The sequence below is a fragment of the Trachemys scripta genome, chromosome 5 (genome assembly GCF_013100865.1).
Source record: "Trachemys scripta elegans isolate TJP31775 chromosome 5, CAS_Tse_1.0, whole genome shotgun sequence".
Lineage (NCBI taxonomy): Eukaryota > Metazoa > Chordata > Testudines > Emydidae > Trachemys > Trachemys scripta.
In genome coordinates, this window is record NC_048302.1 from 90,380,881 (window position 1) to 90,398,747 (window position 17,867).

A 17,867-nucleotide genomic window follows, 5' to 3' on the forward strand; every position below is an offset into this window, starting at 1 on the left:
TTTACTTCTTCAGGGTGATTTTAACATGTCAAGAACAAAGAGTGGTATTCACCTGACATAGTTGAGCCTCTTTACAGTAGAGTAGTATGGAAGCATGGTGCACTATGTATTGGTAAAGTTTCCAGTGACCCTCTTGCTCTGCTTTAACATCTGGAAGAAGTATCTGCATAACCTGGAGAAAGTGATCCCAGAACTTGAATATTGGAGACTGGGCATACTTCCAAGTCTGAATTTTCTCCAGTAGTAATAGCATATACTGGGTTACAGCATTATCAAGCACTTTAATGACAGGTTGTAAGGACTCATTGTCTTCAGTTTCAAACATCTTTAGAGTGTCAGCCAACCTTCGCCAGACAAATGATGGAACTACATGATACCTCCTTCCTGATCACACCATTTAACAAATGAATAATGTTTCAGAGCACGCAGAGTCTCAGATGCTAGAATGAAGCCACAGAGCACAGTTGAATTGCTTATCAGCAAGCATTCGATCTGCACTACAAGCTGCATACACATCAGAAACAGCAACAGGGTCTAGCAGTCTTGCATTTCCCCAGAATTTCCCAGTACATTCAGTAAAACAGTATAGGGTGTGAAAATCACCCAGGCTGATTACATTGGGAGAGAGTCCATTTAATTTGCTGAACTACAGCATACTGCTGCTGATTAATGGCTGAAGGCATGCTGCTGTCCTAAAGCTGCTGACATTTCGTTATGTTTCAGCATTGTAGCCTAGACTGTGGCCATGTTAGGTGGTTTGGCATTCATAATAGGTGCATATGCAAATGATGTGTAGGTGCTCTTCTTTGTTGCAAGCTTGTGATTGAAACCAGTCCAAAATGGAATCACTTGAGTGGAAACAATATCAATGTCATTTGGTATTGGTAGAACATCACAGGGTAATAGTCTTAAAACACATCAGGAGAGATCTCTGACAATGTATACTTGTAGGTGACTAGAGTTTTTTTCTCAAGTACTCTTTCATGATGAGTTGGTTCTGGATGTGCTCAAGGTTTTTCAATTGCTGCATAGGAGACACTGATTGCTGGGGGAGAGAGTAAGTGACTTTTTTTCTCTCCCATGCTTCAGTGATAGTCCAGCATTACTAGAAATATCTACAGACTGTCCTTGAAATACGATGTTGTAGCCATTGAATGGAAGGTATTCTTTTCATCAATGGTGTCTGTGTTGATGTCTGTTATAATATTCTTCATGGATGCTATTTCCATCAGTATGACATCGTACAGTTCCATTTGAAATTAACACACTTCCCTGGAGTCTTTTTCCTTCAGTTTTTGCAGCGCTAGTGATGAACCACCTCAATTCATCATAATTGATGCAGAATCCATGAAGATGTAGTATGTTAATTAAATTGCTAGAACCAAACTCATGGCGTAGCTGTGCAGCAAGGCTTATGTGCAGTGGTGTGATAACTTCTGAACTGTTAAATACTATGCACTCTGCAGTTGAAAGGCATCTTCTTTGAATGTCCTCTGAAGGATGATACTCATTGATTGCTGAAGTATATTCCTCTTTATCGATCAACCAAAGGACAAATTCCTGCACTGGTTGGGGTACAAAAGTAGCTGACCTCTCTAAACTACAGTCACTCAGGCTTTGGATAATATTCCGAGGCTTTAATTTTGGCCGTTTCACACTGAAGGATTAAAGTGATATTATACAAACCCACTTGTTCATTTGAAAGCTGTTCTTCAGGCTCACTTGTCAGAAGAACAGTCACAAAACATTTTGATAATTTTAAGTTCCTGCTTCAGATTTATAGCAGCTTGGATAGCATCTGCTAATGTTGTGCTGCATAGAACAGTGGTTGACTTGCCTTAGCTATGCTGTTCAGGGCATAAACTTGCAGAAAAATGATGTCTGTAACTTGTTACTGGGATATCTTGCAGTTTTTATAACTGAAGGAAAAAGGGCTTTGTCTTTGTAGCAGCTTGGATAGGAGAAGAGGATTCTTATTGTACAATCATCTGCTAAAACACAGTGTTACAAGATGACTGTGTTGTTGCAGTGTAATTTAGATAGTTTTGCTTTAAGATTTATTTTACTCCGGTAAGAAGAAAGGCAGGTTGAGTGACAAACTACATCCTTAGCAGTCAAGTCTTCCGTAGATATTCTGCTCAACATGTCATCTCCTCTTTGAAGTGCTGCCTCCATTACATTGGTTGGTCTCTCAAATGTTTCTGTTTTATGAAGTTTCTTGTGTGTGTGCTCAAGCAAACAGTGCAAAAGGACCAGTTGTTGGAGGACATGGTTGCTCTGGTTTATAAGGAAGCAGGTAAACGTGATGCTTTCTGCTTAGATCAGGGGTCTCAAACACGGCCCGCGGGGTTCTTTCATGCGGCCCGCCAAGCTCCCCCCGCCCCTCTACCTACCCTGTGGCGCTGAAGCCCTGTGCCGCTCCCTGAAGCGGCTGGAGCTATGTCCCTGCAGCCCCGGGCCAGGGGAGTAGAGGCTCTGTGCTCTCACTTCTATGCACTGCCCCCCGCAGCTACATTGGCTGGGAATGGGGAACCGCGGCCAATGGGAGCTTTGGGGGAGGTACCTAGAGGAGCAGCACATGGCACCGTTTCCTGCTCCCCCCTTGCCTCCCCCTAGGGACTCCGGCTGCTTCCTGGAGTGGAGCGGGGCCAGGGCAGGCAGGCAGGGAGCCTGCCCTGGCCACGGTGCATGGCGCGGACACCCCAGAGCCGCTCTAGGTAAGCGGCGCCTGGCCGGAGCCTGCATCCTGCCTGCACCCCAAACCCCTGTCCGGAGCCCTGCCACATACCACACCACTCACACATCTCAACTCCCTGCCCTAAGTCCCCTGCCACACCATGTACCCCAACCCCCTGCCCAGAGCCCCCTGCCACACCCTGTACCCAACCCCCTGCTGCACCCCTCACCCCTGCACACCCCAACTCTCTGCCCTGAGCCCCCATCACACCCCCTGCACTCCCTGCCTTGAGCCTCCTGCTGCACCCTGATGCCCTGAGCCCCCTGCCGTGCCCTGCATACCTCCTGCACCTCAGCTCCCTGCCCTGAGCCCCCGCCACACCCCTCCTGCACCCTCTGGGGACAGGGAGGGGGCAGAGTTGGGGTGAGGACTTCGGGGAAGGGGTTGGAATGGGGGCAGGGAAGGGGTTTTGAAGAGGCAGGGCCTCATGGAAGGGGTGGAGTGGGGGTGGGGCCGGGGGCAGCAAGGAGTGGGTGTCAGTGATGCGGCCCTCAGGCCAATGCACTAGTCCTCATGCGGCCCTCGTGGTCATTTGAGTTTGAGACCCCTGGCTTAGATTGAGTCTGTTTTCTTTCCTGGGTTATTGTCACGCTGTCTGGACTGGCTCAGGTTTGTGAGTGCCTTCCTCAGGACAGGCTGTCAGTAAAGAAGGCAGACATCCTAAACTTAGATTTCACCAAGCCAGTGACAAAAGTGAACTCCTGGACCACAGACAGTCCCCTTAAACTCTCCAGTCTAGCTTGCCACCCAGACAAACTGGACTTTGTGATAAAATGGTTACTTACACCAAAAATCACATAACATTTAGGTTGCTTCCAGTCCCAAGAGACTAGTCATTTACCCCAGATCAATCGGTTCTCTAGATCTTACACCAAAGACAACACTGGTAGCCAACTCTATAATTAAAGGATTATTAGCTAAGAAAAGGAAATGAGAGTTATTGAGAGGTTAAAGCGGGTAAAATTATTTGCACAGGTGAGTCACAGTTTGTAATTCCAAGTGGCTGCAGTGATGTAATAAACTTCCAGTTTCCCAAAAATCTTTTCAGGGTACCCAGATTGTCTCTGGGGATCTCCACTTTGCATCTGGTACACTTCCCTGTAAGAGTCCAAACAGTCCAGAGATGCAGGATCTTTCCTTCAATCCATACTTACAACTGCTTCTCACAGAAAACAAGCTGACAGTCACTACCCACGTAGGCATTTTCTTTGTTGATGGAGAGTGAGGAATGCATTTTGACTTTGGATCATCCCACACAATGATCACTTGCTTTGAAATGAGCACTTTTCTGTTAAAGTTCTTTATTTGCATTCAACAAGGCTTCTTTCTTATTTGATAGGTTATCTAGTTACAGGGGTATAAACAATGTAAATGTATGTTACTACATTATAATGGCATAAAGATAAGTGAAAACAATGCAAGTAACATCCCACTAGTTTTCATGAAGTTGTTAAATGTATGAGTATATTTGGTGTTTCAATCATTTTGATCTATACTAATACACAAGTGAATTGGCCTGGGGATTTGGCATAAGTGGGCATCTCGTCTGCCAGTGTCACAAGTACTACTCTGACATGCTTGTGTATTTCTGAAAGCAACCCCTGTGACAGAGTACTGTTGACACATCATCTAAATTAGAAAACTCATCCAGGAAGTGCCAATACAATTAATCTCTCCTGGTTTAACAGCATCACAGAATTCTGTCCAGCACTGGTGGCTTTTGACTTTTTTTTTGCATTCTTTTGATTTTTTTTCTTTTGACAGCACTTTTTTTTTTCAGTTTGAAGAGTCTTTCTTGTTAATGTCAGCTTCCAGGGGCTAGTATCCTCCATGTCTTCATATACTGTAACTTCACTGTAGAGGTAAAACTTGCAGCATGTATTGTTAGCATTACTACCATCACCATCTTTCATTTTGTGCAAGTGTACAGATTTGTGCTAAACTAGCTCTATTGTAGTATCAAAATTGCCATTTCTGTTTAGTGAGCACTTTGAAGTCCAATATGAGATTTTGTTTATTGTCATCTGTAACACTAATACTAGCCTGTGCATAGGTGTCACTGAACTAAAAAGCTATTTTCTTGAATATTTCAGAGGCTCGTGCTGCATGCATGGGCGATTGCAAATTAAAACCTTCTACCAGGCACACTAAATACTACATTATATGTACAAAATCTTACAAATGGTGAAGCATTACATTACGAATTCCCATACATTTATATCTTCCCATTATGCAGTACAAACTATGAGCATGCAATCTACTATTATTGGTGCACCGCCTTCAGGATGAGACTGGTATGGCCAGAAAACTTCAGTTGAAAATATGAAAACCATTATAACAATTTGTGAGATAGTGTGACAATTATGAAAAGGTTTTGCATTGCATATTCTTATTAGTGTATTGCAAAATGTTGATATTTGCCACTTTTGCCGCGTGCTAAACAGATTAATTATTTCTGGGGGAAAAAAACTTGCCCATGCAAAACCAATAAAAATCTTTTTAATACATTGTCCTTTGGTAGCTTTGGCCAATAAACACCAAATTAAGGTGTTGCAATTAACTTACCTGTAGTCCTAGTCATGTTGCACTGTTTCTGGAACTGCAAAAAATGACACTTCCTTATTTCAGGTACCTACGGGGTTACAGCTCCACATCACACCTTATATAAAGGTACATAAAATAAACTTTCAAATTACATATGTGTGTGTGTGTAGAATGGGTACTTTAAACTCCAAAAAATGAGACTTTTTGGAGAATTCCTGCATGCCTATTATGTTATAGCATTTGGTAGCATTGACAGTCTCTGCTTAGAAAAGGCCCAGAAGCGGGCATCATGGGGATTTGCAGGTTAGGACTGTAATTAAAAGCAGGTCTGTAGAAGGAGGAAAAGCTTATGCATAGTCTGCTCACACAGCCTAGCTCTGGACAGTCTGACACAAAATTATCCAGTAAAATAAAAATATTGTTAGAAAAAATTGAAAACACTAATTAAAACTACCAGAGAATAATTAAGTAGGACAAATAAATAATTTGACATGTGAATTGGAAAAGTAAAACAAGACTACGCATACTGTCCTAAAATTCAGGAAAAACTATCAATTCTTTATTGCCTGTAGTTGAACATTTTGGGATATTGCTAAATGCATTGATGCATAGCATTTCCACAAACCTGACCTCTGCTGCTATCAAGTATAGGATATGCTGCAGTTTTCATTTTCAGTATAACTGAGATCAGAATTGTGATCTATGCTAGCTGTGATACTGATGAACTTACTAAAGAATGTTTTCTAAAAAGTATAATTGGGTTTCTACCTTGTATGTTAAGCCACAGTACTAGCCGTTCCCTCTCCCCTTCCATCAGTTCAGGATTATAGCCAAGCAAACTGTAGCTTATCCTTACTTCTGTACTTGCAATAAACAGCTAGCTATTTCAGATCTCTAAAAAGGCCATCAAACTGGCATTGGTTGTATTAGTATCAATTGAGAAGTGTAAATTACTGTACTCAAAAGCACATTGAAGCACTTTAAGGCAAAATCCATTATTCACTCTGTCTTCAAAGGAGAATTTACATCATTGCATATTGTGTGTTGCAGGCTGATAACTTTTGTGCAGTTGTGCACTTGATTTTTCTTCCTTTAGCATCTGCTTTGCAGTCATAAGTAAATAATTGTAGCAATCTTACAAGGATTTTCATGGAGATATACCTATCTCATAGAACTGGAAGGGACCCTCAAAAGGTCATTGAGTCCAGCCCCCTGCCTTCACTAGCAGGACCAAGTACTGATTTTGCCTCAGATCCCTAAGTGGCCCCCTCAAGGATTGAACTCACAACCCTGGGTTTAGCAGGCCAATGCTCAAACCACTGAGCTATCCTCCCCCTGGAGGCTGTTAGTTCTATAGACTTTCTTTTTTGTTACATTATCATTATAAAATGTTACCAAAGTTTGTGTCATTTGAGATTTTTAAAATCTTCACCCGTTTCAAGTCTAAATGAACATGAGGGTCTCTAAATTTTTAGGAATCAAAACTCTGTGACACATTTTTCTGATCTGGCTGAACATTCTGAAATATGTTTATAATTTTTGCAGCGGCTTTGTTGGAATACAGCGGAGGCTAATGTGGATTTGTGATGAGAAGTATTGGGTGTGTGTCAAGGGGGAGGAATGAATGATTCAGAATAAGACTTCTTATCTTGACTTCAACACTGATGTGTGAAAATTCAGAGAATTTCAAACAGCTTCTCAGCAAACTACTACTTCTGTGTTTTTTAGAATGCAGAATAACTTATTTTCTGGAATTCTGTTAAAATGAACCAGTAAATCAGCATATTACAATTTGGCCCAAGATTGTGAACATGGAGTCCAAGTAGAAAATGGCACAATAGACTGTAAAAACTCCTCATTTTAAGGACCATGTCTTCCTGCTTATTTGTACAGCACCTAACACAGTGGAGCCCTGATTATGACTGAGGCCTGCAGGTGCCACTGCAATATATACTCATATTTTCCAGTCCAATGCTAAGATTTGTGTTTTCTGCAATGTGAACTATGCTCAGATTTCTTTCTCACTGAAAATAATATTTTTGCCTCTGTATATTATCTCTCAACGAAAGTTCTCAAAGTACCTTAATTATAGTATTTGCTCTCTGGAACTACTGCGCATGGAGGAAGTTTGTCTATTGATGTACTCCAGGCTAGAATGGCAAAGTTTATCTTGTCATCAACAATTATTGTGTTTTTATGTATAGGGTTTGAAACTGGATTTAAAAACAAAAAACTCCTGTTGACTTCAGTAGGAGCAGGACTAGGCTTGTGGTTTTGGTTGCATCTCGCAGTGTTTTGATATTAAATTAATATATTTTACATCTAGGCAAATGACTATGTATAGATTTCTATTGGTTCCTACTGGTGGTGGTACTAGCTGAAAAACATTGATAACATTTTCCATTAAATATCTTTTCCTCTTTATTCAGGGCTAACATGACAGATGACCTAGTCATTTTTGGACATTAAATGGAAATGTATTTTGTTGTCTTTTGACTTATCAGTCACACAATCTAGAACAGGGGTAGGCAACCTATGGCACGCGTGCCAAAGGCGGCACATGAGCTGATTTTCAGTGGCACTCACGCTGCCCGGGTCCTGGCCACCAGTCCGGGGGGCTCTGCATTTTAATTTAATTTTAAATGAAGATTCTTAAACATTTTAAAAACCTTATTTACTTTACATACAACAATAGTTTAGTTATATATTATAGACTTATAGAAAGAGGCCTTCTAAAAAAGTTAAAATGTATTACTGGCACGTGAAACCTAGAGTGAATAAATGAAGCCTCGGCACACCACTTCTGAAAGGTTGCCGACCCCTGATCTAGAATCTTCAAAAGGAGGATAAGGATAAAAGAAGTGCATATGTCTTATTGATTGTTTGTTTTTGCTTTATACCAGTAGCTTTATGTTTTGGACACTGGCATTCTGATTCAGAAAACTGTTAAAGATGTTGAAATGTCTTGTCCTACTAACTTCAATGAGAATACTTTCAGTAACTCCAGAATTGTTTCAGAGATAAAAAAAGAATGTGAAGTTGTAAAATTGAAATCTGCATTGCCCTGGACATAATATATCCTTTATGCAGACATTGTGTACTTGAGTCAGTCTCTTTAAAAGTAGGAAGTTGTCAAATGTAACTTTCAAAAATTAATTTTCTACTTCTCAAGTTCCTGGACGATGCAGTATTGGTTTAAAATCCTGAATATACTGCGTATACTCGTTCATAAGCCGAATATTTTTGGTGACGCATCAAAGTGATGCATCAAAGAGCGCGGGTCAGCTTATAAACGTGTCTACACCAAAATTTGATGATTTTAAACTCTATGGAATCATTGAATTGAATAACTAATACATTGTCATTTTTTTACCTGGAGCGTCTGCAGGCATGGAGCCCCTCAGCTCCCTGTGGCTGTGGTTTGCTGTTCCCAGCCAACGGGAGCTGCGGGAAGTGACACGCAAACCGCGTGCCACTGGGAGCTGAGGGGCTCCATGCCTGTTAATGCTCCAGGTAAACAAAACGTTCAGGCTCGCTAGAGGCTTACCCTAACTGGCCAGGAGCCGAAGTTTGCCAACCCCTGAAATATAGGGTCGGCTTATGAAAGAGTCATATTGTTTTTGCTATTTTTACTTAACCATCTTGGGGGGTCGGCTTGAAAACAAACAGGCTAATGAACGAGTGTATGCGGTATATCTTCAATCCCCTTAAGTTGTTTCATAACTTCTTTTAATACACAACTTGCATGCTGATTAATTCCTTAATTTTCTGTAAGCACATCTATATTCCTAATGGGCTAGAAACTGAGTTTAGACTCTAGAACTGTGTCTACAGCTGGAATTTTCTGAAGTTCTTCTGCCATTGCTCTAATGATGGTGCAGCTTCATAGGTTCTAGCAGCAGTGGTGGTTCTAGGCCTTAAGTACACTAGACATCTTATTTACTTCTTAAAATTCTTAGCAGTAGAGCTCCAATGGTAGGAATGCTATTATAGACCTGGTGGTTGCTGGCATTTTGATGCCGGGTTATGCACAACTGCTGTATGTTTAGACAGTGATATGGTGTTCAGAACACTAGTATGAGAGAGTGCTGCCTAAAACCTAGATGTAGTGCATTAGTCTACCAAGTAGGTTACTCCTGTGGGAATTCTATGCTACTGCGCAATGCAGAATTTGTGCAGAATTAATGTTCCCTGAAGAATTTTACTTTTTCCCGCAGCATTTGTGATTTCCACCAAAATGCTTTCTTTTGGTGGAAATGACAAATTTCAGCTTTGCGCATGCCTGGGGCTGTCGGCTGGAGCCCCAGCAGAGCGACGCTTCCTGAATCTTTTTTGTTGTCTGTATTGTTACAGACATAATTGCTGACAGGTATTTTGAAATACATTACCAATATAATTGAAACTCGAGTGATTATGTTGTGTTATTTTGACAAAAATATGCAGAATTTTAAAATTTGATGTGCAGAATCTTTAATTTTTTTTTGATGCAGAATTCCCCAAAGAGTAGTAGGTAATGCTGCTTGCAGGGGGGAGAGAGGATCAGTGATACTCTGTTTTGGTCTCCCTAATGTATAGTAACACTTTTGTTTGACAGGAAATATTAAGAAAATCATTATCTCCAGATGATGAAAGTTCAACTCGACTTAATGTGTTAAATTTTTCCCCTTGAGTCATATTTACATCTTAAGTTTAACAAACAAACCAGCCCTCACATTTTGGGAAGAAGGATCACCTTAACAGTCTTAACAGGTCACTGTCTGACCTTGCATCACCATCTTTTTGGTTGTGGGGGTGGGGATGTTAAGTCATTCTTTTCAGTCCTTGATTTACCTACATCCCTTCTGTTGGGACGAATGAAACTCCGAATTGTATAGTGGCAGTTGAAAACTCAAGCCTTAATGCCCTGAGACAGTCCACAGAAAGATTTAGCTGTGATCAAGCTAGCATGCTAAAAATAGTGTAGCCATGGTGGCATGAGTGGTGTACGGGATAGGCCTCTGAGTACATACCTAGGATCTCGAACAGGATTACACTTGGGGCTGCAAGCCTGTGACACCTCAGCTGCCCTTCTACTTTCAGCAGGCAAGCTCAATCAGAGCTAGCGCGGGTAAGTCTCATTGAGCTGAAAATGTCACCTTCCAGCTCCAGTGTGGACTTACACTTAGGCTTTAGTCTTGTGCAGATTCACTTGCAGGTTTGGGGCCTTGCTTTCTGGTTTCTTAATAAATAGAATTCTAGCAAAAGTAAACCTTACCCATTATTCCTAAAGAGCTCTAGTTCAGTATTGCCCTATGCTATCTTTGTTTGGCTCTGGCTGGTTCTGCTTATTAGTTCCCAGAAGTTCCCCTATGGGTTTTAGAACCCTCCAGGCCTCTATGTTTCAGTGACTTCAGGCTTAAGCATCTAGCCTCTCTAAAACACTCAATAGCATTGTTTCTTATTGAGGAAGGAAAGTCTTGTGGCTAAGGCACTGGTCTGGGACTTAAAACACTATTTTTTCTATGAATAGACAAGTACAATTTGTATCATATAAGAACTCTGGTTAAGAATAAAGGCCCTGTCATGCTAGGTGTTGCATGGAAAAATAACAAATAGTACCTCTGCTCTAGTTTCAATTCCCACCTCTTCCTTGCACAGGTTATTTTAAGCTCTTTGGCCCATTTCCTCATCTGAAAAATTGTAACAACAATACTTCCTTTCTCTGTCTTGTCTGTTTTAGATTGTAAGCTCTTTAGTCCAGGGACTGTCTTATTATGGGCTTGTAGTGTCTAGAGAGGGGACCTCTAAATTCTACTTCTGCACTAAAAGGATGACTAAAATAAGTTCCTAGATCAATTTATATCAATCAACACTTCTCATCTTAACCCCCCCCCAAAAGAAAGTCAGAAGATTCCTTGAAAGGTGAAGACCTTAAGTTTCCCTCCCCGCCCTCAAAAGCTGCTCCAGATGTTTTCCTTTTAAAAAAATAAAGACATTAGAAATTTCAGGTGGCTTTGGCAAAGTTTCCAGGGAAGGTGAGAGTCAAAATCTGTCTGTTGTGCACTTATGAAAGATGTGCAAAATTCACTGAGCATCCTTTTAACAGTTAAAGTGTCAAAAGATAAACTTTCTCTTCATAATGACCTAAGTGGAGGTGAAACTAGTGTAGTCTGTGGGGTCTTGTGTGGCTGAATTTTGCTAACTTCATGTTCACATTTTATGAATCTTACGTGGTCCCCCAAACTTAATGAACAGACTGAAGCTTCTGGTGTTGGGTGGTCGTGGTGATTTTGTCATGTTGGATCTCCTTTTTCCTCACTGGGTTGAGGAGAATTGCAAAATATATACACTGTTATATCTTTGAATTACTTTGGTACAAATTCTGGCACCAGACCTCCCTTTTGACCCTTCTACCTTGCCTTCCAACTTGTAGTGTGAGGAAATTTTTGCAAAATTATTTTCTGGGTTTGTTCCTGCTCCATTGAAGTTAAGTGGAGTTTCACTGTTGACTGCAAAGAGAGCAGGATTAAGCTCTATAATGGGAAGATGCTTTAGTGAACACTATAAAGAGAGGCTGCTCTTGCATGGACTTGCATAAGTCAGTCACACGTTCAGGCAAGATGTGTTGGTTCCTAGTGAGTCTCTTTTTATTTAACCATTGAATCAGTGTTCACAACTAAACTGGCTCTGGATTGTTGCCTGCATTTTCTTGATGCAGTCTTAAAAGTCATTATTATACTTCTTTCTCTTCCCCCTGCTCTCATTTTGCACCCTCACAGAAACTAATGGACTGCAGTTTGTCAATGGGACTGTCAGCACCACAAGCACAATTCCTAACACTTGAGTGAAATTATTATCTATTATTGCAGGAAGGCTTTCACAATAGGACAAGTCTTGTAAAATGCTCTGAAAAAAGTTAGTATTAGGTTTAATCTTGTTTCCTCCACTAGGTTGTTCAACATTTGGGGCTCTCAACCAAGAGTGCCCCCTCTCTGATTCTCACTAACTTTTGTTCTGGGTGTAGTCCAGGAGGAGTACATCTGTCTTGATAAATCTTGAATGGATCTTTGTTTATGTTGTACAGAAGAAACTCACAAATAGTGGGAACTTGGGGCTTGTCCATGTAAAAAGGTGACCTGCATGACAAGCCACCTAGGGTGACCAGATGCCCAAATTTTATAGGGACAGTTCCAATATTTGGGGTTTTGTCTTATGTAGGTGCCTATCACTCTCCAGAAATCTGTACTAGTAACAACTTGACTTGTTTTGTTAAAGCATTACATTGTATCTTAGTTTATATAACTTGCTTCTAATGTTGCAAAACCTTAGATTTCCTCTGGGCAGCCTGCTCCCAATCTTTTTGAAACCTAACTCTTCTGGATGTAGCTTGCTCTTTAATTTTTTAAAATTCTGTACATCTTAACTAGATTTTATCATGTGCTCCTGGAAAACTGTAATTAGGAAGTAGAACCAATTGTGTATTTTTTTTTTTTTAAAGTAGAACATGTGTCATTGGGAGTGTGTTTCCCCTGGTTTTCCATTGTTTACTTCTAAGAGGAAACCAGTAAATGCTTGTTGCATCAGAACTCTGATAAAATGGTTCTTTGAGTACAGCTCTGTTTATATGCCTGGAGTCTTTCATACAATGAGCAAAAGAAATTCTGCTTATGAGAACTAAGTGAACGGGTGATGCAGACTGCTGTTGCATGTTGAGACTTGAATTGTTGAAAGTAGTTAAAATTGCTTGATCTGCCTCCAGGGTAAAATTAATAATTCTTCTAAATATTAAAGTGTTTGCTATAGTTTGTTAGTATGGAAGGAGAACAAAAAAAGCAAACCCTGCAGTGTAGGCAAGTTGCAACATGAGTGTAACTTACAAGCAGATTTCCACAGTAGGGGAATCTCTTGCTTAAGCTCATGATTTTTGTGGTGCCTAATTAAGGAGGCACAGCTGCAGTTAAAATGGTGAATTTGTCTTTCTTATAAAGCGATTTGGCTCCACAGAGACAGTATAAATATTTCTGAATGGAATTTCTCTCAATAGTGAGAGCTCATATACATATGATTGAAACAGAAAAACTTATCAAGTTTAAATATATATAAAACTCAATAGGTAAACTTTCTTAATATAAAAAAGTATGCATTTTGCTTCATGTATGTACACATTTCCATAAAATATGAAACAGAATCTGACTGTGAGATCTGATCCTTTTAAACACTTGGGATCTGGAAAGATCAGTGTCTAATTTTCTGTTCTAGGAAAGAGAATTTACTAACTCATTTCTGAATAAAGATTACTAATTCTGAAATCTAAGATCTATGTTTTATTTCTTGTGGCTTTTCATTTTTAAAAAGTTGTGTTTTAAGGTTCTTTGTGAAAAATTCTGGATATTGTTGGCCACTTTCAGTGATTAACCGTCTCTTAATTGCAAACTGCTATGAGAATTGACTAAGCTATTTTTCCCCTCTTCCCCTCTTTTTCTTTCAGACATTTAAACTTAATTTCTTTGTACCATACCTGGAGCCTTTACTCTTGTTCAGCTGTATACCAGGTGACTCGTAGCTGTACTCATCTTTGTATCTACTTTCACGTCCTCAAAGCACAAGTTGGACTCCTGGAAAGAAATGTCATGATGGATCCATCTTAAGTGTGGTGCACTAACAATTTACATTGTTGATCAACAATGCCTTCCAAGTGGTAAGACCATATTCAAAAATTATCACATTATGGAACAAAAGATACATTTAGATGGATTGTCTGAATACTTTTCCCTACTCATGTCCCTGCGCTATTGTATGTGTAACTTCATACAAGAGCTTCAACTAATACTTCCAATATCGGATGCTACTTACTTGGCATTAGGGAATTAGTGTAGATAGAGCATTGAAAGGGACTATCCCATCTCTCATTACTTTTCTCATGTACGCAAGGGTACCAGTTTAACTAAATCAGTGCAACCCTCTTGTGTAGACACCTGTTTTTGGAAGAGTACCTTATACCAATTTTCATTCAAGTTGATTCCTTACTGCTACTGATGAGTCACAAGGCATCCTTATTGTTACTCATAAGGCACTCTTAAACCGAAATAGTTGTCTACAGAAGGGGGTTGCATTAATATAACTAAATCAGTATCTAAGCAAGTTCTAAATCTTCCTTTTAGGATGTTGTAATTCATTAACACTTAATGACTCTGTAATACTGATAGGCTATGTTGCTTTTACTGGTGGCCTTTGAGAACAGGGTTGAGGCATGTTGATGGACCACGATTGGGAAATCTTGCAGTTCTGTTGCCTCTGCTATAGTATTTATCCACAGAAACAGAGGATTCTTCTTCCAGTGCCGGTCCCTATGTGTATCCCACACAAGGGATATGCATGTGCACCACACTCATGAGTCTGGAATTTTCTTAGCAAGCAGTCTCCGTTGGTTGTGCATGTGCCTTATATCTTTGTGCTCTAAACTGAGGTTATAAAGGAGTGTGCAGCTTGATGCCTTTCCAGTTCCTTCTTATTACTGTATGGTCTAAGTTGGAATCTTTGGTGTCCTTGGCGCCTCTTCTACTATGTCACTTCTGTAAACATATTGTAAATAATTTTGGTTTTTAGTATTTTTTTTTTAGTATAATGTAAATAGGTCCATCTACCCCACCTCCAAGAAAGCTGGTATTCTGCCCAAAGATTCAAAAACTGTTTCCTGCCCTCACTGTTTTTCTGTGAGTGATGAACATCAATTCTCCCTCTATTGCCTGGGTTAGGCTCACATCTCCCCCACGAGTTCTGCACTTGGCTGTCAGGAACTGAGATTTAGAAAATATCTGATGGAGAAGACAATGAGACCACAATCAGATGTGGGCTGCCCTCCCTCCCCCCATACACCAGTCTCATCAAGCAGGCACTTGGTGATATTTTTGGCTAAACCGCATGCCTTAGATGAAGAGAGGAGAGTTCATTCTCTGGATGTCTAAAGGGAACTGGCCTCTTATCTACAAAGAACAGAATTTGTTACAAAGACACCTCCATATATTTGTTTCTATAGCAGTGAGATCAAGGGGTCAAGCTATATCGGTGCAGACTTTGAAAATGAGTATCTGGTTGTGTTATCCTTTGCTGTCACCTAGCTCCCAGCTGTGTACCCCTTTCTCTCCCTCTGCCCTACTTGCTGGTGGGGGTGAGAGCTCATTCCACGAGAGCACAAGCAACCTTTGCTGCATCTCTGAGACATGTACCTCTTTTAGAAATTTGTAGGGCAGCTACTTGGAGCTCCACGCACACCTTCACAAGACATTATACCTTGGTTCAATCTTGTACTGCAGATACAGCTGTGGAGACAGCAGTATTACAATCAGCTATCACTTCTGTGTCCTCGCACCCACCTCCTGTTTTGACCACTGCTTGGTAACCTCCCATATGTGGAACACACTTTGGAACCATCACTCTAAAAAGAAATGGAGGTTACTTACCTGTCACTGGAGGTTCTTTGAGATGTGTGGTCCATATCCATATTCAGCTACCCACCCTCTGTCCCTTCTGCTGTGTATCAACTGGATTTGTGGTAAGAATAGGAACTAGAGAGGTGTCGATCCACACTGTCCTTTATCTCCTCAGTTTGGAGCACGAATAGAGCCATAGCACATATGCAGACCAATGGACACTGCTTGCTAAAAAAACTGGACTCATACTCATGCTGCACATACGTATCTCATTTGTGGAATACAGATAGGAACCACACACCTCAAAGAACCTCCAGTTACAGGTGAGTAACCTACATTTTCAATCTTCAATGACTTAAACATCCTATTATGTCAGAAAATCATGCTCAGACCTGGATCCCATTGCCTACTCTGATACTACAGTACATTATATTGCAGTGCAATTTTTTTTTTAAAAGAGGAGAAGTATACAGCCATATTAAATTCATTCTAATCTGTATTGTTGGTACTGATAATAAATAATGCCTCAGTGTACTTTACTCCCCAAACTTACTTTGGACACTGGTCTTCATTCCTGGTCTGGTGATGAAGTTTTGACCCTTGTATCTTTCTTCTCAAACTTGCTACCTGCTGGATTACTGACTCATTGTCAGAGTAGTGAATTCAGAGGTACAGAATATGATGATTGGAACTTGCTACCTCTTGTTTAGAATCATAGAAATGTAGGACTAGAAAGGACCTTGATAGGCCATCTAGTTCAATCCTATGTACTGGGGCAGAACTATATATGAACTAGATTCTAGACCATCCCTGACAGGTTTTTGTCTTATCTGTTCTTAAAAACTTCCAATGACTGAGATTCCACAGCCTCCCTAGGTAACTTATTCTAGTATTTAATTACCCTTTCAGTTTGGAAGGTTCCCCCACTCCCTGCAATAGCCAACCTAAATCTCCCCTGCTGCAATTTAAGCCTATTACTTCTTGTCTTGTTCTCAGTGGATAAGGAGAACAATTTATCACCCTCCTCTAACAACCTTTTACGTACTTGCAGACTGTTATCATGTCCCCCTCCAGTCTTATCTTCTCTAGACTAAATAAACATATTTTTAACAGGACTGTATCCAAAAATTCTCTCAGGCATGGGTACCTCTGTTGTATTCCTCCTTTAGCACTTCTAGCATGGGAATGAAAGTTTCAGATCCCGTTCTTTTTGAAGCCACATAGATACCAAGATGATAAATGTCTGACATGTCATATCTGGGTAGAAGCTTTCTCCAAACATGTGCACAAAGATCACTGTACAGAGCTAATAAGCATGTTGCTGTGGTGGCTAAATGTTAGTCTTCAATAAACTGTCAAATCTGAGATCTCTAACTTGTTTTGCTACTAACTGCACCAATGAAAGAAAATCAGTGGTACAATGGATTGGATAATGTAGTTCCCCATCAAAGGATTTGCTCAGAGTTAAGGATATCAGATTTTCTATAATATGACAGTGCTGCAACACTGTGTTGGCAACACAAACAAATTCTGCAGGCAGTAAACTGGTGGAGCACCACATTTTCTGTTTTGAGTACTGAAACCATGTTTAAAAATAACTTTAGACACAAAAGTATATGGGAACACGGGCATGCTGATTAAAGTGATATACATGTAATAAAAAGCAGAATAGGCTAGCTGTTGTATGAAAGACCCAAATATTTAGGTAAGAAATAGATCTGTCTTTAGATATTTATCTTTTCATAGGCGGCATGTCTATCTGATTCTATATATTCTTGAGGAGCAAAAACTGGTAACACACTTTGTCTGACTGAAAAAAATCACTTAAAATGGCAACAGCAAACATTTAGGTTAATTCTCCTTCGAGTGCTTGTGCACATATTTATATTCCACTGCAGGTGTATGAGCTCCCAGTCCACTCATGTCACAGACTTTTGCCAGCGGTACTACTAGGCAGTGCAGGTGCCCCTACTCTCCTTGTGCTCTCAGGTGGGGGTATGAAAGGGGTGTGTCCTACCCCTCACTCTCAGTTCCTTCCCACCTCTTGTGTCTAGAGTTGAAGCTCCCTGAAGCATTTGCTTCGGTTAGCCAGCATCTTTTAGCTTTTAGCTGTTAGTAGTTTGCTTATTTAGTTACAGTTTAGTAGTTACTTGGGAATTTTTCCATATTAAAATCCT

The 17,867-nt window shown here is 40.4% G+C and overlaps 1 protein-coding gene across 3 annotated transcripts in view; it reads left to right on the plus strand.

Moving 5' to 3' along the window:
* FRYL (FRY like transcription coactivator) overlaps positions 1 to 17,867 on the plus strand; it is a 394,573-nt gene that overhangs the window by 12,996 nt on the left and 363,710 nt on the right. For 2 of the 3 annotated variants that reach the window (XM_034771653.1, XM_034771654.1), the window contains exon 2: positions 13,749 to 13,958. The exons of the other annotated variant lie outside the window; for it this stretch is intronic. The gene's annotated coding sequence lies outside the window, so the exon portion shown is untranslated. The remainder of the gene's footprint in view (positions 1 to 13,748; positions 13,959 to 17,867) is intronic. 3 annotated transcript variants of the gene reach the window in all.